The sequence below is a fragment of the Delphinapterus leucas genome, chromosome 17, assembly GCF_059928025.1.
Source record: "Delphinapterus leucas isolate spDelLeu-1000000601 "Yukka" chromosome 17, BTC_Dleu_Yukka2, whole genome shotgun sequence".
In the NCBI taxonomy this organism is placed as follows: Eukaryota; Metazoa; Chordata; class Mammalia; order Artiodactyla; family Monodontidae; genus Delphinapterus; species Delphinapterus leucas.
Window position 1 is genome coordinate 37,437,705 of NC_143145.1, and position 22,223 is coordinate 37,459,927.

The following is a 22,223-nucleotide window of genomic DNA, read 5'->3' on the forward strand; positions in this document are numbered from 1 at the left end:
TTTATCTTTAATTTTGCCGTTTTAATTATGGTATGTTTTGGTGTGGATCTCTTTGGGTTCATCTTCTTTGGGACTCTATGTGCTTCCTGGTTCTCAATATCCATGTCCTTCTCCAGGTTAGGGAAGTTTTCAGCCATTATTTCTTCAAATAAGCTTTTGCCCCTTTCTCTCTCCCTCTTCCTTCTGAGTCGTCTACAAATTTTAGTATGCCTGATGTTGTCTCAGAGGTCCCATAAACTATCCTCATTTTTTTTAAAAAACTTTTTTCTCTTCTGATTGGGTGATATCCACTTTTCTGTCTTCCAGATCGCTGATCTCTTCTTCCATATCATCTATTTTGCTATCAATCCCCTCTAGTGTATTTTTCATTTCAGTTATTGTATACTTCAGCTCTGATTGGTTCTTTCTTATATTTTCTGACTCTGTTGAAGTTCTCAGTGTGTTTCTCCTTTCTTCTCCCAAGTTCAGTGAGCACCTTTATTATTATTACTTTGAACTACTTATAAGGTACCTTTCTTACCTCCATTTTGTTAAGCTTTTTTTTTTTTTCCTGAAGTTTTAGCTTGTTCTCTTTTTTTGGAACATATTCCTCTGTCTCCTCTGTTTGACTTTCTGTATTTTTTAAGTTTTATTTTATTTATTTTTTTATACAGCAGGTTCTTATTAGTCATCAATTTTATACACATCAGTGTGTATATGTCAATCCCAATCACCCAATTCAGCACACCACCACCACCACCCCCTGCCACTTTCCCCCACTGGTTTCCATACGTTTGTTCTCTACATCTGTGTCTCAGTTTCTGCCCTGCAAACCGGTTCATCTGTACCATTTTTCTAGGTTCCACATATATACCTTAATATATGATATTTGTTTTTCTCTTTCTGACTTACTTCACTCTGTACGACAGTCTCTAGATCCATCCCCGTCTCAACAAATGACCCAATTTTGTTCCTTTTTATGGCTGAGTAATATTCCATTTTATATATGTACCACATCTTCTTTATCCATTCGTCTGTCGACGGGCATTTAGGTTGCTTCCATGACCTGCCTATTGTAAATGGTGCTACAATGAACATTGGGGTGCATGTGTATTTTTTGAATTATGGTTTTCTCTGGGTTTATGCCCAGTATTGGGATTGCTGGGTCATATGGTAGCTCTATTTTTACTTTTTAAAGGAACCCCCATACTGTTCTCCATAGTGGCTGTATCAATTTACATTCCCACCAACAGTACAAGAGGGTTCCCTTTCTCCACACCCTATCCAGCATATGTTGTTTGTAGGTTTTCTGAAGATGCCCATTCTAACTGGTGTGAGGTGGTACCTCATTGTAGTTTTGATTTGCATTTCTCCAGTAGTGATCTTAAGCAGCTTTTCATGTGCTACTTGGCCATCTGTATATCTTCTTTTGAGAAATGTCTGTTTAGGTCTTCTGCCCATTTTTGGATTGGGTTCTTTGTTTTTTTAATATTGAGCTGCATGAGCTGTTTATATATTTTGGAGATTAATCCTTTGTCTGTTGATTCGTTTGCAAATATTTTCTCCCATTCTGAGGGTTGTCTTTTCGTCTTGTTTATGGTTTCCTTTGCTGTGCAAAAGCTTTGAAGTTTCATTAGGTCCCATTTGTTTATCTTTGTTTTTATTTCCATTACTTTAGGAGGTAGATCAAAAAAGGTCTTGCTGTGATTCATGTCAAAGAGTGTTCTTCCTATGTTTTCCTCTAAGAGTTTTATAGTGTCCGGTCTTACATTTAGGGCTCTAATACATTTTGAGTTTATTTTTGTGTATGGTGTGAGGGAGTGTTCTAATTTCATTCTTTTACATGTAGCTGTCCAGTTTTCCCAGCACCATTTATTGAAGAGACTGTCTTTTCTCCATTGTATATCCTTGCCTCCTTTGTCATAGACTAATTGACCATAGGTGTGTGGGTTTATCTGTGGCCTTTCTATCTTCTTTCATTCATCTATGTTTCTGTTTTTGTGCCAGTACCATATTGTCTTGATTACTGTAGCTTTGTAGTATAGTCTGAAGTCAGGGAGTCTGATTCTTCCAGCTCTGTTCTTTTCCCTCAAGACTGCTTTGGCTTTTTGGGATCTTTTGTGTCTCCGTACAAATTTTAAGGTTTTTTGTTCTAGTTCCGTAAAAAATGCCATTGGTAATTTGATAGGGATTGCACTGAATCTGTAGATTGCGTTGGGTAGTATAGTCATTTTCACAATATTGATTCTTCCAATCCAAGAACACGGTATATCTCTCCATCTATTGGTATCATCATTAATTTCTTTCATCAGTGTCTTATAGTTTTCCGCATACAGGTCTTTTGTCTCCCTAGGTAGATTTATTCCTAGGTATTTTATTCTTTTTGTTGCCATGGTAAATGGGAGTGTTTCCTTAATTTCTCTTTCGGATTTTTCATCATTAGTGTAAAAGAATGCAAGAGATTTCTGTGAATTAATTTTGTATCCTGCAACTTTACCAAATTCATTGATTAGCTCTAGTAGTTTTCTGGTAGCATCTTTAGGATTCTCTGTGTATAGTATCCTGTCATCTGCAAACAGTGACAGTTTTATTCATTCTTTTCCAATTTGTATTCCTTTTATTTCTTTTTCTTCTCTGATTGCCGTGGCTAGGACTTCCAAAACTGTTTTGAATAATAGTGGTAAGGGTGGACATCCTTGTCTCATTCCTGATATTAGAGGAAATGCTTTCAGTTTTTCACCATTGAGAATGATGTTTGCTGTGGGTTTGTTGTATATGACCTTTATTATGTTGAGGTAGGTTTCCCGATGCCCACTTTCTGGAGAGTTTTTATCATAAATGGGTGTTGAATTTTGTGAAAAGCTTTTTCTGCAAGTATTGAGATGATCATATGGTTTTTCTTCAATTTGTTAATATGGTGTAGCACATTGATTGATTTGCATATATTGAAGAATCCTTGCATCCCTGGGATAAATCCCACTTGATCATGGTTTATGATCCTTTTAATGTCTTGTTGGATTCTGTTTGCTAGTATTTTGTTGAGGATTTTTGCATCTATATTCATCAGTGATATTGCTCTGTAGTTTTCCTTTTTTGTAGTATCTTTGTTGGGTTTTGGTATCAGGGTGATGGTGGCCTCATAGAATGAGCTTGGGAGTGTTCTTTCCTCTGCAATTTTTTGGAATAGTTTGAGTAGGATGGGTGTTAGCTCTTCTCTAAATGTTTGATAGAATTCACCTGTGAAGCCATTCTGGTCCTGGACTTTTGTTTGTTGGAAAATTTTTTTTTTTTTTTTTTTTTTTGCGGTACGCGGGCTTCTCACTGCCGTGGCCTCTCCCATTGTGGAGCACAGGCTCCGGATGTGCAGGCTCAGCGGCCAGGGCTCATGGGCCCAGTTGCTCCGTGGCATGTGGGATCTTCCCGGACTGGGGCACGAATCTGTGTCCCCTGCATTGGCAGGCAGACTCTCAACCACTGCGCCACCAGGGAAACCCCTGAAGGAAGATTTTTAATCACAGTTTCAATTTCATTACTTGTGATTGGTCTGTTCATATTTTCTGTTTCTTCCTGGTTCAGTCTTGGAAGGTTATACCTTTCTAAGAATTTGTCCATTTCTTCCAGGTTGTCCATTTTATTGGCACAGAGTTGCCTGTAGTAGTGTCTTAGGATGCTTTGTATTTCTGCGGTGTCTGTTGTAACTACTCCTTTTTCATTTCTGATTTTATTGATTTGAGTCCTCTCCCTCTTTTTCTTGAGGAGTCTGGCTAATGGTTTATCAATTTTGTTTATCTTCTCAAAGAACCAGCTTTTAGTTTTATTTATATTTGCTATATTGTTTTCTTTGTTTCTATTTCATTTATTTTTGCTCTATCTTTATGATTTCTTTCCTTCTGCTAACTTTGGGTTTTGTTTGTTTTGCCTTCTCTAGTCCCTTTAGGTGTAAGGTTAGATTGTTTATTTGAGATTTTTCTTGTTTCTTGAGGTAGGCTTGTATAGCTATAAACTTCCCTCTTAGAACTGCTTTTGCTACATCCCATAGGTTTTGGATCATCATGTTTTCATTGTCATTTGTCTCTAGGTATTTTTTGATTTCCTCTTTGATTTCTTCAGTGATCTCTTGGTTATTTAGTAACGTACTGTGTAGCCTCCATGTGTTTGTGTTTTTTATGTTTTTTTCCCTGTAGTTCATTTCTAATCTCATAGTGTTGTTTGTGGTCAGAAAAGATGCTTGATATGATTTCAATTTTCTTAAATTTACTGACGCTTGATTTGTGACCCAAGATATGATCTATCTAGGAGAATGTTCCATGCACACCTGAGAAGAAAGTGTAATCTGCTGTTTTTGGATGGAATGTCCTATAAATATCAATTAAATCTATCTTGTCTATTGTGTCATTTAAAGCTTCTGTTTTCTTATTTATTTTCATTTCGGATGATCTGTCCATTGGTGTAAGTGAGGTTTTAAAGTCCCCCACGATTATTGTGTTACTGTCGATTTCCTCTTTTATAGCTGTTAGCAGTTGCCTTATGTTGAGGTGCTCCTATGTTGGATGCATATATATTTATAATTGTTATATCTTCTTCTTGGATCGATCCGCTGATCATTGTGTAGTGTCCTTCCTTGTTTCTTGTAACATTCTTTATTTTAAAGTCTATTTTTTCTGATACGAGTATTGCTACTCCAGCTTTCTCTTAATTTCCATTTGCATGGAAAATCTTTTTCCATCCCCTCACTTTCAATCTGTATGTGTCCCTAGGTCTGAAGTGGGTCTCTCGTGGACAGCATACATATGGGTCTTGTTTTTGTATCCATTCAGCAAGCCTGTGTGTTTTGGTTGGAGCATTTAATCCATTCACGTTTAAGGTAATTATCGATATGTATGTTCCTATGACCATTTTCCTAATTGTTTTGGGTTTGTTTTTGTAGGTGCTTTTATTCTCCTGTGTTTCTCACTTAGAGAAGTTCCTTTAGCATTTGTTGTAGTGCTGGTTTGGTGGTGCTGAATTCTCTTAACTTTTGCTTGTCAGTAAAGCTTTTGATTTCTCCATCGAATCTGAATGAGATCCTTGCCGGGAAGAGTAATCTTGGTTGTAGGTTCTTCCCTTTCATCACTTTAAGTATATCATGCCACTCCCTTCTGGCTTGTAGAGTTCCTGCTGAGAAATCAGCCATTAACCTTATGGGATTTCCCTTGTATGTTATTTGTCATTTTTCCCTCGCTGCTTTCAATAATTTTTCTTTGTCTTTAATTTTTGCCAATTTGAATAGTATGTGTTTTGGTGTGTTTCTCCTTGGGTTTATCCTGTATGGGACTCTCTGAGCTTCCTGGACTTGGGTGGCTATTTCTTTTCCCATGTTAGGGAAGTTTTCAATTATAATCTCTTCAAATATTTTCTCTGGTCCTTTCTCTCTCTCTTCTCCTTCTGGGACCCCTATAATGCGAATGTTGTTGCATTTAATGTTGTCCCAGAGGTCTCTTAGGCTGTCTTCATTTCTTTTCATTCTTTTTTCTTTATTCTGTTCCACAGCAGTGAATTCCACCAGTCTCTCTTCCAGGTCACTTATCCGTTTTTCTGCCATAGTTATTCTGCTATTGTTTCATTCTAGTGTAGTTTTCATTTCAGTTATTCTGCTGTTCGTCTCTGTTTGTTTGTTCTTTAATTCTTCTGGGTCTTTGTTAAACATTTCTTGAATCTTCTCGATCTTTGCCTCCATTCTTTTTCTGAGGTCCTGGATCATCTTCGCTATCATTATTCTGAATTCTTTTTCTGGAAGGTTGCCTATCTCTACTTCATTGAGTTGTTTTTCTGGAGCTTTATCTTGTTCCTTCATCTGGTACATAGCCCTCTGCCTTTTCTTCCTTTCTATCTTTCTGGGAATGTGGTTTTTGTTCCACAGGCTGCAGGATTGTAGTTCTTCTTGCTTTTGCTGTCTGCCCTCTGGTGGATGAGGCTCTCTAAGAGGCTTGTGCAAGCTTCCTGATTGGGGGGACTGGTGATAGGTAGAGCCGGGTATTGCTCTGGTGGGCAGAGCTCAGTAAAACTTTAATCTGCTTGACTGCTGATGGCTGGGGCTGGGTTCCCTGCCTGTTGTTTGTTTGGCCTGAGGCAACCCCGCACTGGAACCGACCTGGGTTCTTTGGTGGGGTTAATGGCAGACTCTGGGAGAGCTCACGCCTAGGAGTACTTCCCAGAACCTCTGCTTCCACTTTCCTTGTCCTCACGGTGAGCTACAGCCACCCTCCACCTCTGCAGGAGACCCTCCAACACTAGCAGGTAGGTCTGGTTCAGTCTCCCTTGGGGTCACTGCTCCTTCCCCTGGGTCCCGATTTGTACACTACTTTGTGTGTGCCCTCCAGAGTGGAGTGCCTGTTTCCCCCAGTCCTGTTGAAGTCCTGCAGTCAAATCCCGCTAGCCTTCAATGTCTGATTCTCTAGGTCCTGTTGCCGGACCCCCAGGTTGGGAAGCCTGACGTGAGGCTCAGAACCTCCACTCCAGTGGGTGAACTTCTGTGGGATTAGTGTTCTCCAGTCTGTGTGTCACCCACCCAGCAGTTATGAGATTTGATTTTACTGTGATTGTCCCCCTGCCCCCGTCTCACTGTGGCTTCTCCTTTGTCTTTGGATGTGGGATATCCTTTTTGGTGAGTTCCAGTGTCTTCCTGTTGATGATTGTTCAGCAGCTAGTTGTGATTCTGGTGTTCTCGCAAGATGGAGTGAGAGCATGTCCTTCTACTCTGCTATCTTGGTTCAATGACTTTCTGTATTTGATTCTGTGAATCAGGCCAAACAGCTACCTCTCCTGATTTTGAAGATGTGGCCTTGTGTAGGAGCATTCCTTGTGTAAAGTGCTTGTGCTAGGAAGCTTTGGAATGCCAGCTGGAGCTGGAGAGGATGTGGACTGGGATGGGGGGTGTCCCCAGGGCATACAGCATCGGGGCTCCCTTGGTAGGATGGTTGGAGTTGGAGTAGGCCCATGCCAAGGTTTCCCCAGACGTGCCTCTCCAGGGCTGCTCTAGCAAGATAACTGTAGCTGGAGTGGGTGCAGGTTGAGTATTCCCAGGTTGCACTGCATGGGGTTGAGATTTCTGATCTTGAAATTACATTGTGTGGCTCTGAGTCCCTGGCGTTAAATTCTCTCAGCTTCTGAATTTTGTCTCCCTAGCATGATGTAAAAGAACTTGGGTTCTAATATTGGCTCTTCAACTTACTAGACTGTGCTTTTATACAAGTCATTTTGATGAGCCTCATTTTCTTCACCTGTCAAATGATGCCTTCAATACCTACTACTTAGGTTTGTTATGTGAATCACATGAAAATAATAATGTGTAACAATACTGTTTTCTCTTGATTTAAAATGTCTGATGGACATTTTAAGCTAACACATATCTAATACTTAAAACATAACTCTTCTCCTGCCTGGAAAGTCTTCAATTCTTCTTTTACTGAATTCAGATATATTTCTGTCTTTCTTGTTTAATTTCATCAAATTAAATGTATTAATAATAATAACTATTTATAAATATTGTTTATAAATACAAAAATAAAAATAGTAATAACAACTATGTTATAGCATTGTTTTGAATTTAAAACAAGGAAATCTATTATGGACAGTTTAGCACTGTATAAACATTTAGTTAAAAACTTTTTTCCCTAGTTGGGACAGTGATATTTATTGGTTTATTCAGTTTCTTCAGTGAACAGAAATTTTTTATTTCATGGAAGTCTTTATAACCTATTTCTTTTTTGTTAAAAACTGTTTATTAGGAGCTTCTTATTTTTTTATTGAGGTACAGTTGACATAGAACATTATATTAATTTCAGGTGTACAACATAATGATTCAATATCTTTGTACAAGGAGCTTCTTAACTTGAGTTATGTATTTCGACACAGTCTCTCAGAAAGATCTAAAAGGTGATCTTACTCGATATATTTGAGGTAGACTGCGATTCATTAAATATACATACTGTAAACAACAGGGCAACAATTTAAAAATATTTTAAAGAGGTATAAATCATATAATAATAGTGGAGACAAAAAGGAATAAGAAAGTACTCAAACCAAAAACAGGCAGAAAATGAAGAAAAAAGAAATAAAGGATATACAGAACAAGCAGAAAACAAGATGGTAGATTTTGAGCAAACCACATCAGTAATTAGCAGCACCTTAATCATATACATAAATAATTACATTAAATTTAAATGGCTTACACACCGCAATTAAGAGTCAGAGTCAGATGGGTTAAAAAAAAGACCCACCACTATTTTCTGTCTATAAGAACATCACCTTAAATATAATACAAAATTTTGTTGTAAGTAAAAGAATGCAAAAAGCTATACCATACAATTACTAATTGAAAGAAAGCTGGATATAGGAAATCTGAACAACACTAGGAATCCAGTCAATCTAATTGATGTTTCTAGAATAATTCACCTCACAACTGCAGAGTACACAGTCTTTTTCAAGTACACTTAGAATATTTACCAAAATAGACCAATTCTGGGCTGTAATACAAATTTCAACAAATTTGAAAGATTTGAAACCATGCAAAATGAGTTCTCTGACCATAACAAAATTAAACTATAAGTCAGTAACAGAAAGACACCTGGAAAATCCCCAAATATGTAATTAAACAAGAGACTTCTAAATAGCCCATAGCTCAAAGAGTAAGTCCCAAGGGAAGTTAGAAATTATGGGGAATTGAATAAAAATTAAAATGCAACATAAAATTTGTGCAATGCAACTAAATAATCCTTTAGAGATAAATTTATAGCATTAAGTGCTTATGTTAGAAAAGACTAAAGTTCGCAAATCAATGATCTAAGCTTCTACCTTAGGAAACTAGAAATAGAAAATTAAGCCCAAATTAAATAAATAAATGACATAATCAGTTAAATGGAAAACAGAAAGACAAGAGAGAAAATCAATGAAAATAAAGGCTAGTTCTCTGAAAAAAAATCAATGAAATTGATAAACTTTTAGCCAGAATGATGAGGAAAAAATATGAGAAGAAATAACTGATCAGTATCACAAATGAAAGAGGGGACAGCAGTATGGGTACTAGAGACATTCAAAGAAGATAAGGGAATACAAACAGCTTTATGTCCATAAACTCAGTAATTAAATGAAATAGACATATTCCTTGAAAGATACAAATTACCAGTGCTAACTCAAAAGGATATATGTAATCTGAATAGTTCTAAATCTATTAACGAAATTGGATTCATAGTTTAAAATCTTCCTACATCATACTTAAAGGTGAGAAACCCAAGTTTTCTCACTAAGATCAGATACAAGGCAAGGATGTCTCCTCCCACCAATCCTTTTCAACATTGTAATGGAAGTACTTGCTAATGCAGTAAGGCAAGAAAAGGAAATACAAGTTATACAGATTGAGAAGAAAGACATAAAACTGTCTTTGTTCACAGATGACATGATCATCTATATAGAAAATCTGAAAGAATAAACAAAAAAACTCCTGGAACTAATAAGCAATTATAGCAACATTGCAGGATACAAGGTTAACATACAAATGACAATTGCTTTCCTATATACTAACAATGAACAAGTGGAATTTGAAAATAAAACTGCAATACCATTTATCATAATAATAACATTTACCATAATAATAAACATAATACCACTAGCCTCCTCCAAAATGAAATACTTAGGTATAAATCTAACAAAATATGTACAAGATCTATATGAGGAAAACTATAAAACTCTGATGAATGAAATTAAGGAACCAAATAGAGATATTCCATGTTCATGGACTGAAAGACTTGATATTGTCAAGATATCAGTTTTTCCCAACTTGATTTATAGATTCAATGCAATCTCAATTAAAATCCCAACAAAATTTTTAATGGATATTAACAAACTGATTCTAAATTTTTTGTAGGGAGCCAAAAGAGTTGGAGGACTGATGCTAACCCTCCTTCAAAACTTACTGTAAAGTTACACTAACCAATGCAGTGTGGTATCAGTGAAAGAAAACACAAATAGATCAATGGAACAGAATAGAGAGCCCCAAAATAGACTCCCATAAATATAGTCAAGTGATCTTTGACAAAGGAGCAAAGTTAATACAGTGGAGCAAAACAGTCTTTTTATTTTTAAGTGAAAACAGGTTTATTTCAAAAAACACTCCTTTCAACAAATGGTGCAGCAACAACTGGACATCCAGTGCAAAAGAAATGAATCTAGACACAGACTTGACACCCTTCACAGAAATTAACTCAAAAGTAGATCATAGTCCTAAATGCAAAACACAAAACTATAAAACTGCTAGATGATAATACAGCAGAAAACCTAGATAACCTTTGGTAAGGTGACTTTTTAGATACAATATCAGAGACATGATCCATGAAAGAAATCATTGTTAAGCTGAATTTCATTAAATTTAAAAATTTCTGCTCTGCATAAGACATTATTATCGAGAGAATTAAAAGACTAGCCAAAGACTTGAAGAAAATATTAGCAAAAGACACATCTGATAGAGGACTGTTATCCAAACTAACAATAAGAAAACAAACAACCTGATTTTAAAATGGGCCAAAGAAGATATAGAAATGGCAAGTAAGTATATAAAAGATGGTCCACATTATATGTCATCAAGAAAATGCAAATTAAAACAACAGTAAGATACTAGTACACACCTATTAGAATGGCCAAAATCCAGAACACTTACAACACCAAATGTTAATGAAGATGTGGAGCAACAGGAAATCAGATACATTGCTGGCGGAAATGCAAAAGTGGTACAGCCACTTTGGAGGACATTTGGATGGTTTCTTACAAAACTAACATACTCTTAGCATACATTTCAGCAATCATACTCCCTGGTTATTTACCCAAAGGAGTTGAAAATATATGCCCACACAGAAACCTGCATATGGATGTTTATAGTAGCTTTATTCATAATTGTCAAAACTTGGAAGCAACTAAGATGCCCTTCATTAGATGAGTGGATAACTAACCTGTCTACATCCAGACAATGGGATATTATAGAGTGGTAAGAAGAAATGAGCTTTCAATCCACAAAAAATACATGGTGGGACCTTAAATACATATTTCTAAGTGAAAGAAGCCAATTTGAAAAAGGCTACATACTGTATGATTCCAACTATATAATATTCTGGAAAAGGCACATCTATGTAGACAATGAAACGGTTAGTGGTTTTGTATAAAATGGATAACTGATAAGAACCTGCTGTATAAGAAAATAAATAAAATAAAATTCAAAAAAATACAGAATAAAATCAAGCACATCAAAATATTAAAAAAAAAAGATTAGTGATTACTAGGGGTTCCAGGGGCCAGAGATGAATAGGCAGAACATAGAGGATTTTTAGGGTAGTGAAAATACTCTATATGATATTACACTGATGGATATATGTCATTATACACTTGTCCAAACCCATAGAATGTACAACACCAAGAGTGAACCCTAAGGTAAACAATGGATTTTGGGTGATTATGATGTGTCAATGTAGGTTCATTCTTGGTAAAAAATGTACCATTCTGTGAGTGATGTTCATAAAGGGGGAGGCTGTGCATATGTGGATGCAGGAGATATACAGGAAATCTTTACCTTCTCAGTTTTGTTGTAAACCTAAAACTGCTCCAAAAAAATAAGTCTTGGGGGAAGAAGATTTCCACGAAGAAAACTCTAGGTCCAGATGACTTCACTGGTGAATTCTCTCAAACCTTTAAAGATGAAGTAATACTAAATTTATGAAAACTCTTCCAAAAAAAAAAACAAAAGAAGAGGGATCAATTTCCATCTCATTTTATAATGCCAGCATTATCCTTATACCAGCACTAGATAAAGAAATTTCAAAGAAAAGAAGAGCTTACAAACTAATATCCCTCATGAACGTAGACACAAAAAAGTTCAAAAGCAGCAAACTGAATCTAGCAATGCAAACAATACTAATAATGAATTATATTTTAGAAGAAAACACAGATGTAAATCTTCATGACCTTATATAGGCATTGGTATTTTAGATATCACACCAAAAGCATAAGCAACAAAAGAAAAAAACAGATAAATAAAAATATAAAACTTCTATGGTCTAAAGAAAGTGAAAAGACAACCCACAGAATGGGAGAAAATATTTGCCAGTCATATATCTGATAAGGACTGTGTATCTAGACTGTGTAAAGAGCTCTTACAACTCAACAATAAAAGGACTACCCAATTTAAAAATGGACAAAGGATCTGAATAGATATTTCTCCAAACAAGATGTAAAAATGACCAATACACATATGAGAAGATGCTCAACATCTTTAGTCATAAGAGAAGTGCGTTCAACATTGGGAGGTGAGGTGGAGGAGTTGGAATGAATGGAGAGTGATTGCTAATGGGTATGGGTTTTTTGGAGAGGGTCATGAAAATGTTCTAAATTTGTGGTGATGGTTTCTGAATATACTAAAATCATTGGCTTATACTTTAAATGGATGAGTTGTGTGAAACATAAGCTCTATCTCAAAGCTGTTATTAAAAAAAAGTGTTCGCACATACACACATCACAATGAACTATTTCTACTCACCTATTATGATGTACAAAATAAACAACAAATAAATATTGACAATACAAAATGCTAGCCAGGATGCAGAGCATCTAGAACTCTTACATTGTTGATGCAAATTACATTTGGGAGAACAGTTTGGCAGTTCTTCCTAAGTTAAACACATGCCATACTACCTATCTATCTTATTCCTATATATTAACCCAAGAGAAATAGACAGTTATGTTCACATAAAAACCTGTATGTGAGGGACTCCCCTGGTGGCACAGTGGTTAAGAATCCACCTGCCAATGCAGGGGACACAGGTTCGAGCCCTGGTCTGGGAAGATCCCACATGCCGCGGAGCAACTAAGCCCGTGTGCCACAACTACGGAACCTGAGCTCTAGAGCCTGCGAGCCACAACTACTGAGCCCATGTGCCACAACTACTGAAGCCTGGGCGCCTAGAGCCCGTGCTCCGCAACAAGCGAAGCCATCGCAGTGAGAAGTCCGCACACCGCGATGAAGAGTAGCCCCCACTCACAGCAACAAAGACCAAACGCAGCCAAAAAAAAAACCTGTATGTGAATGTCTCTAGTTGTTTTATTATAATCACCAAAAGCTAGAAACAACCCGAATTTCCTTACTGGGAATGGATAAATAAAATGTGGTTCATCAGCACAGTGGAGTACTACTCAGCAATGAAGAGGAATGGACTAGTGATCCATGGAAGAACACAGATCAATCTCACATGCATTATGCTAAATGAAAGAAGCCAGAGTCAAAGGCTACATACTATATTGATTCCATTTATATGACATTCTGGGAAAGGCAAAACTATATAGAGAACCTGTCAGTGGTTGCCAGGGCCTGGGGTTAGAGGGAGTCATTGACTGCAAAGTGTCATGAGGAAGTTTGGAGCTGTTGGAACTATTCTACATCTTGATTGTACTCATGGTTACATGACTGTATGTAATTGTCAAAACTTGTAGCACTGTGTACTAAAAAGGATGGATTTTACTCTATGTAATTTATACTTCAGTAAATGACTAGACAGAAAATCTAGTCCATTGGCAGATAGCCATGCTTTATTTAGTTGCTCATACATATAAATATAATTTTTATTAATCTAATCCTGGTGACAGTTTAAAGAGCTTGTGTATGGCTAATTGGAAGTAGTTCTAGAATGATTTACCTACCGACAGCCAGTTTCCCCTAACCTTTTGGTTATCTGTTTTTCTTTCTTAACATTTTTTTTAGTTTTAAGGATTAAACAATTTTATTTTAGGTAAATTATTTTTGTGTTTCTTATAGTATTTATTAATTTATCCTTCTGTGGTTGGCAGGGTTGTTTTGTATCTTTTTGGTCTTTATATTTTGGTCACTTGAAAACACCTTGAAAGGATTTTTTAGCAGTTTGACTAAAGACTTTTCTTCAATTTTGATTTTATTTTTTTATACTTTTCACTTAATTTTTAGGTCAAATAGATGCAAAACATACAAAAAGGAAAGAGTTATAGGTGAACTGTTCATTAGGTAAATATTAGGCAAACTGATTTTGTATGAACTGAGTAGTTCCACGGCCTTGTAGAATTCCTCAAGTGTTCATGTCGATTTTTATGTGCGGTCTGGTGTCTTTTTGTGATACATTGAACACATTGCTCATGAGAATTCAAGACTCCTGTGTGGTTGGTTGTCAGTGTGTAGCATATGTGGAATCCTTCTTACTCAAGATCCAAATGTCCTTCAGATCTCACTGATAAGCAGTCAACAAGATGCTACTGTTAAGGTGCTGGCTGTTTCCAAAGTTTCTTCTATTCTTTCAGTACCCAGAAGATAGTCTTTGGTGAAGGCAAGTGGGTGTTTTTGGCTAAACAGGAGGAAACCATTGTTTGCTCAGTTTTCCAGTCCTGGGTAGCCTAATGACTTGGTGCCACATGTCAGCATTGCTGAGCACAGGTGCACCCCCAAGAACATTAGCTTCTCAGATGGTGGCAGCACTGCTGTGTGAGCCTGCGATTTCCTCAAAGGAGATAGCAGTGGTCTGCGTTGACTCTGATGTTAATATCACAGCAAAATTTTTGCTTTAGCAGACAGTCAGTGGAAGCCACATAGTGCAGACACATTTGCCTCACTGAAATGTGTACTTTATTGGTTGTTTTACTTATTATTAGCATTTGTTTACTGTCCAAGGTACTGGCATTGATTAGAATTCTGGAAAAAGTGAATATAAGACAAAATAGAAACAATAGTGTATAAATATCTTAGGATGAATAGCAACTTAGTAACTTTTCTGTAAATTCATGTGACCCTCACAACCTCAAGATAAAATCTAAACTCTATAATGTTATTTAAAAGACTACTCATAATCAGGGCCCTGCCTACTTCTCCAGCCTTCCTCCCTCCATCTCTCAAATCTTACCCTGTGATCTATTAAACTAAACTTACCTTTATTTCTTTCCTCCTTCCCTCTTCAACCTAGCTAATCATGCTTCCAGTCAATTATAATTTTTAAAAATTTTTATTGGATTATAGTTGATTAACAACGTTGTGTTAGTTTCAGGTGTACAGCAAAGTGATTCAGTTATACATACACAAGTATTCTTTTTCAAATTCTTTTCCCATATAGGTCATTACAGAGTATTGAGTAGAGTTCCCTGTGCTATACAGTAGGTCCTTATTTGTTATCTATTTTATATATAATAGTAGTGTGTATATGTCAATCCCAATCTCTCAGTTTATCCTTTCCCCCTTCCCTCCATAACCGTAAGACTGTTTCTACATCTATGACTCTATTTCTGTTTTGTTCATTTGTTCATTAGTTCATTTGTACCATTTTTTTAGATTCCACATATAAGTGATATCATATGATATTTGTCCTTCTCTGTCTGACTGTCATATGACAGTCTCTAGGTCCATACATGTGGCTGCAAATAGCATTGTTTCATTCTTTTTTAATGGCTGAGTATATTCCATTGCATATATGTACCACATCTTCTTTATCTCTTCTTCAGTCAGTGAACATTTAGGTTGCTTCCAGTCCTGGATATTGTAAATAATGCTGCAGTGAACATTGGGATGCATGTATCTTTTTGAATTATGGTCTTCTCAGGGTTTATGCCCAGGAGTGGGATCGCTGGATGGCATGGTAGCTCTATTTTTAGTTTGTTAAGGAAACTCCATACTGTTCTCCATAGTGGCTGTACCAATTTGCATTCCCACCAACAGTGTAGAAGGGTTCCCTTTTCTCCACACCCTCCCCAGCATTTACTGTTTGTAGATGTTTTGTTGATGGCTATTCTGACCAGTGTGAGGTGATACCTCACTGTAGTTTTGATTTGCATTTCTCTAATAATTAGTGATGTTCAGCATCTTTTCATGTGCCTTTTTGGCCATCTGTATATCTTCTTTGGAGAAATTTCTATTTAGATGTCCTCCCCATTTTTTGACTGGGATGTTTGTTTTTTGTTATTGAGCTGCATGAGCTGTTTGTATATTTTGGAGGTTAATGCCGTGTTGGTCACTTAGGTTTGCAAATATTTTCTCCCACTCTGTTGGTTGTCTTTTTGTCTCATTTATGGTTTTCTTTGCTGTGCAAACACTTTTAAGTTTAATTACGTCCATTTGTTTATTTTTGTTTTTATTTTCATTACTCTAGGAGGTGGATCCAAAAAGATATTTCTGCAATTTATGTCAGAGAATGTTCTATGTTTTCCTCTAAGAGTTTTATAGTGTCCAGTCTTACATTTAGGTCTTTAATCCACTTTGAGTTTATTTCTGTGTATGGTGTTAGGGAGTGTTCTAGTTTCATTCTTTTACATGTAGCTGTCCAGTTTTCCCAGGACCACTTATTGAAGAGACTGTCTTTTCTCCCTTGTATATTCTTGCCTCATTTGTCATAGATTAGTTGACCATAGGTGTGTGAGTTTATCTCTGGGCTTTCTATCCTGTTCCATTGATTTATATTTCTGTTTTTGTGCCAGTACCATATTGTATTGATTACTGTAGCTTTGTAGTATAGTCTGAAGTCAGGGAGTCTGAGACCTCCAGCTCCATTTTTCTCCCTCAAGATTGCTTTGGCTCCTCAGGGTCATTTGTATCTCCATACAAATTTTAAGATTTTTTGTTCTAGTTCTGTAAAACATGCCATTGATAATTTTATACGAATTGCATTGACTCTGTAGATTGCTTTGGGTAGTATAGTCATTTTCACAATATTGATTCTTCCAATCCAGGAAAATGGTGTATCTCTCCATCTGTTTGTGTCATCTTTGATTTCTTTCATCAGTGTGTTATAGTCTTCTGAGTCTTTTACCTCCTTAGGTAGGTTTATTCCTAGGTATTTTATTCTTTTTGTTGCACTGGTGAATGGGATTGTTTGCGTAATTTCTCTTTCTGATCTTTCGTTGTTAGTGTACAGGAATGCAAGAGATTTCTGCACATTAATTTTGTATCCTGAAACTTTACCAAATTCATTGATGAGCTCTAGTTGTTTTCTGGTAGCATTTTTAGGATTTTCTATGTATGGCATCATGTCATCTGCAAACAGTGACGGTTTTACTTCTTTTCAAATTTGGATTCCTTTGATTTCTTTTTCTTCTCTGATTGCCATGGCCAGGACTTCCAAAACTATGTTGAGTAAAAGTGGTGAGAGTGGACATCCTTGTCTTGTTCCTGATCTTAGAGGAGATGCTTTCAGTTTTTCACCATTGAGAATGATGTTTGCTGTGGGTTTGTTGTATATGGCCCTTATTATGTTGAGGTAGGTTCTCTCTATGCCCATTTTCTGGAGAGTTTTTGTCATAATTGGGTGTTGAATTTTGTCAAAAGCTTTTTCTGAATCTATTGAGATTGTATGGTTTTTATTCTTCAGTTTGTTAATGTGGCATATCACATTGATTGATTTGTGTATATTGAAGAATCCTTGAATCCCTGGGATAAATTCCACTTGATCATGGTGTATGATCCTTTTAATGTGTTGTTGGATTCTGTTTGCTAGTATTTTGTTGAGGATTTTTGTGTCAATGTTCATCAGTGATATTGGCCTGTAATCTTCTCTTATTGTTGTATCTTTGTCTGGTTTTGGTATCAGGGTGAAGGTGGCCTCATAGATGACCTTGGGAGTGTTTCCTCATCTGCAATTTTTTGGAAGAGTTTCAGAAGGATAGGTGTTAACTCTTCTCTAAATGTTTGATAGAATTCCCCTGTGAAGACATCTAGTCCTGGACCTCTGTGTGTTGGAAGTTTTTAAAGTACAGTTTCAATTTCAGTACTTGCGATTGGTCTGTTCCTATTTTCTATTTCCTCCTGGTTCAGTCTTGGAGGGTTGTACCTTTCTAAGAATTTGTCCATTTCTTCTAGGCTGTCCATTTTATTGGCATATAGTTGCTTGTAGTAGATTCTTATGATCCTTTGTATTTCCGTGATGTCAGTTATAACTTCTCCTTGTTCATTTCTAATTTTATTGATTTGAGCCATATTCCTTTTTTTTTTTGATGAGTTTGGCTAAAGGTTTATCAATTTGTTTATCTTTTCAAAGAACCAGCTTGTAGTTTCATTGATCTTATCTATTGTTTTCTTTGTCTCTATTTCATTTATTTCTGCTCTGATCTTTATGATATCTTTCCTTCCACTAACTTTGGGTTTTATTTGTTCTCTTTCTCTAGTTGCTTTAGGTGTAAGGTTAGGCTTTTTTTTTTTTTTTTTGAGGTTTTTCTTGTTTCTTGAGGTAGGCTTGTATAGCTATACACTGCCCTCTTAGAACTGCTTTTGCTGCATCCCATAGGTTTTGGATCGTTTTGTTTTCATTGTCATTTGTCTCTAGGTATTTTTTATTTCTTTGGTGATCCATTGGTTGTTTAGTAACATATTATTTAGTCTCTACGTGTTTGTGTTTCTTACAGTTTTTTTTTCCTGTAAGTGATTTCTAATCCCATAATGTTTAGTTTCCATTTGCATAGAATACCTTTTTCCATCCCCTCACTTTCAGTCTGTTTGTGTCCCTAGATCTGAAATGGGTTTCTTGTAGACAGCATATATATGGGTCTTGTTTTTGTATCCATTCAGCCAGTCTGTATGTTTTGTTTGGAGCATTTAATCCTTCTACATTTAAAGTAATTATTGATATGTATGTTCCTATTGACATTTTCTTAATTGTTTTGGATTTGTTTTTGTAGGTCTTTTTTCTTCCCTTCCTCTTTTGTTCTCTTCTCTTGTAATTTGATGACTATCTTCGGTATTGTGTTTGGGTTGCCTTTTCTTTTTTGTTTGTGTATCTATTGCAGTTTTGGGGTTTGCTGTTCCCATGAGGTTTTGATACAGCAGTCTATATAGGTACAAGGTTGTTTTAAGTTGCTGGTCTCTTTCCCACCTAGAGAAGTTCCTTTAGCATTTGTTGTAAAGCTTGTTTGGTGGTGCTGAATTCTCTTAGCTTTTGCTTGTCTCTAAAGCTTTTGTTTTTTCTGTTGAATCTGAAAGAGAACCTTGCTGGGTAGAGTATTCTTTGTTGTTGGTTTTTCCCTTTCATCCCTTGAAATATATTGTGCCACTCCCTTCTGGCCTGCAGAGTTTCTGGCTTAAAAATCAGCTGATAGCCTCATGGAGATCCCCTTGTACGTTATTTGTTGCTTTTTCCTTGTTGCTCTTAATATTTTTTGTTTGTCTTTAATTTTTGTCAGTTTCATTAATATGTGTCTCGGCATTTTCCTCCTTGGGTTCATCCTGTATGGGACTCTCTGCACTTTCTGGACTTGAGTGTTTCCTTTCTCATGTTAGGGAAATTTTTGGCTATAATATCTTCAAAAATTTCCTCAGGTCCTTTTTCTTTCTCTTCTCCTTCTGGGACCCGATAAAATGAATGTTGGTGTGTTTAATGTTGTCCCAGATGTCTCTGAGACTATCCTCATTTCTTTTCATTCTTTTTTCTTTATTCTGTTCTGTGGCAGTGATTTCCACCACTCTGTGTTCCAGCTCACTTATTCGTTCCTTTGCCTCAGTTACTCTGCTACTGATCCCTTCTAGTGTGCTTTGTCATTTTAGTTATTGTATTGTTCATCTGTGTTTGTTCTTTATATCTTCTAACTCCTTGTTAAATTTTTCTTGTGTCTTCTTGATCTGTGCTTCCATTCTTTTTCTGAGATCTTGGATCATCTTTACCATCGTTACTGTGAGTTCTTTTTCAGGTAGGTTGCCTATCTCCTCTTCATTTAGTTGTTCTTGTGTGGTTTTATCTTGTTCCTTTTTTTGCAACATATTTCTCTGTCATCTCATTTTGTTGAACTTTCCGTGTTTGTGGTCTCCTTTCCACAGGTTGCAGGACCATAGTTCTTATTGCTTCTGGTGTCTGCCCCCTGGTGGGTGAGGTTGGTCCAGAGGCTTATGCAGGCTTCCTGGTGGGAGGGACTGGTGCTTGCCCTTTGGTGAGTGGAGCTGGGCCTTGTCCGTCTGATGGGCAGGGTTGTGACAAGGGGTGTGTTTTGAGGTAGCTATGAGCTCAGTATGACTTTAGGCAGCCTGTCTGCTGATGGGTGGGGCTGTGTTCCTGTCCTGCTGGTTGTTTGGTCTGAAGCATTCCAGCTCTGCAGCCTGTAGGCTGTTGGGTGTGGCCAGGTCTTAGTGCAAAGTGGGGACCTCCAGGAGAGCTCACACTGATCAGTATTCTCTGGGGTCCAGTATTCTCTGGTGCCCACAAAGCCCCACCTCCGCCACCAGTGTCCCTGCCCTGACAGTGAGCTGCAGCCAACCCCCACCTCCCCAGGAAACCCTCTCAGACCCTAGTTAGGTCTAGCTGTGATTCCTATGGAGGTATTGCTTTGTGCTCTGTCCCAGCACACTTGAGGTTTTGTGTGCACCCTCCAAGAGTAGAGTGTCTGTTTCTTCCAGCCCTGTGGAGCTCCTGCACTCAGGGGTTCTTCCTCCTAATGCCTGACTCTGAGACTGTCTTGAAGGGCTATTTTTATGTGGGAATGTCCCTATGTAGTCTCTGTGTGTTTAATATTTTTTGGTGCAAGGGCTGTTTTTAGTATGGATGTCTGCTACCTCTTTCCTCAATGTATGCTGGCCATTATCCCCTTGATAGGAGGTGTGACTGATGTTGTGGTGACCTAAGCCTGCACTGGATATTGAGCGGAGCCTCCTCTTTGCTCTGTGGTTGTTAATTCCCTGTCAGGGGCAGGGTCTGCGGCCCTCAGATCTGTTTCTGAGCTGTGTTTCTAATTGTGGTACGCAGTAGGTGAGATTGGAGCTCTCCCACTGGGAGAGAAGCCACTGAGTTTTCCTCTTCTGGAACTGTTCACCTGTGAGTGAACTCTGTTGTGTCACTTTTCACCCATTGTGTTGGCTCACAAATTACACGGTTGTTGGAACTGCTCTCAGTGCCCCCTTAACTGTGGGTATGCCGGCAGTTGGCCCTGGCATCTCTCAGGCGTTGTTTTCACCAGGCCACCAGTGCAGATCCACTGAAGTCATATCCCAGGACTGCAGTAATCGTGTACCTGGACCCACTGTGGTAGCTGTGGAGGCAGCTCAGATTCTGGCCTGGTCCAATCTCCGTGTGTACGTGCCCACAAAGCCCACAGCTGCTAAAGCTAGACCCGTCTCAGCTACGGGAGCACTCGTCCATTTGGACGTTCCTCAGTTGCTGAGTTTACAGTGCTGACAGCGGGGGTGTAAATCCGTGGTTCCTGCAGCCTCAAGGAGAGATTTCAGCTCTTCTTCCTTAGTTGCATTGCCCCTGGGGCTCAGCTGTGGTTTCAGCCCCACCTCTGTATGTGTTCCTCCTGCTAGCATCTGTTCTTCAGGCTGTCCCATAGCACATGCACCCACCCAGGTGGGCGGGGGTGGAGGCGGCAACAGGTGGGGCACGCGAGCCTGCTCAGGCAGGTGACCATCCTAATGCCCCCGGAGGCAGGGGCCAATGCATGGGGAAGGGGGCTGCAATGGTGGCCTCACCCCTTGCGTGCCACTCAACAATGGCACTCTGCTTCTGTGGCAGCCTGGGCTTCTTCCATGAACGTTCCCAATCGTGGAGCTCTTTACTCCCGTCCCTTCAAGCTGTCCCTTCACAGCCAACAGCTGTCCCCTCCCTGAGTCCACTCTCCAGACCCCATGTTCCATCATTCAGCCCTGCTCCGCACCAGCAGACACAGGACTCGGTCTGGGGAGCTCAGGGCTGCGGCATGGACCATCTGGACCATCCGTGTAGGTCTTACTGTGTCCTGTCTGCCACAGACTGGTTGCTGCCCTCTCCTGCGAGCCCCTGAAGCTCCCTCTCTGTCCCAGCTGGTCTCCCCACCGGTGAGGGGGCTTCCCTGAGTGCGGGAACCTCTCCTCTCCTTCAGCTCCCCTGCAAGGGTGCAGGTCCCGTCCTGTTTCCTCTTCTTTTTTTCTTTCTTAAGTCCTACCCAGTTGCGTGGGGATTTTTCTTGCCGTTTCAGGTGTCCAAGGTCCTCTGCTAGTGTTCAACAGGTGCTCTGTGAGAATTGTTCCATTTGTAGATGTAGATGTATTCTTGATGTACTTGTGGGGAGAGGCGAACTGCACATCCTCCTATTCCTCCATCTTGACTCTGTCCCCCACCCCCCCAGTCATGTTCTGTGGGAAACCTTTGCTGGTTTTCATGCCCATGTGGCCTCCCACAGAATCCTGAACTCCTGGTGCTTATAGCACTCTGTTATTATTGCTTATTGAATTATCTGCAAACTCCTTAAAGGAAGGGCCTTCTCTTTCTTGT

General features: G+C 38.3%; 1 protein-coding gene across 1 annotated transcript in view; it reads left to right on the plus strand.

Moving 5' to 3' along the window:
- The window catches only part of RGS22 (regulator of G protein signaling 22), a 155,768-nt gene that overhangs the window by 20,285 nt on the left and 113,260 nt on the right, over positions 1-22,223 (plus strand). The gene's annotated exons all lie outside the window — the stretch shown is intronic.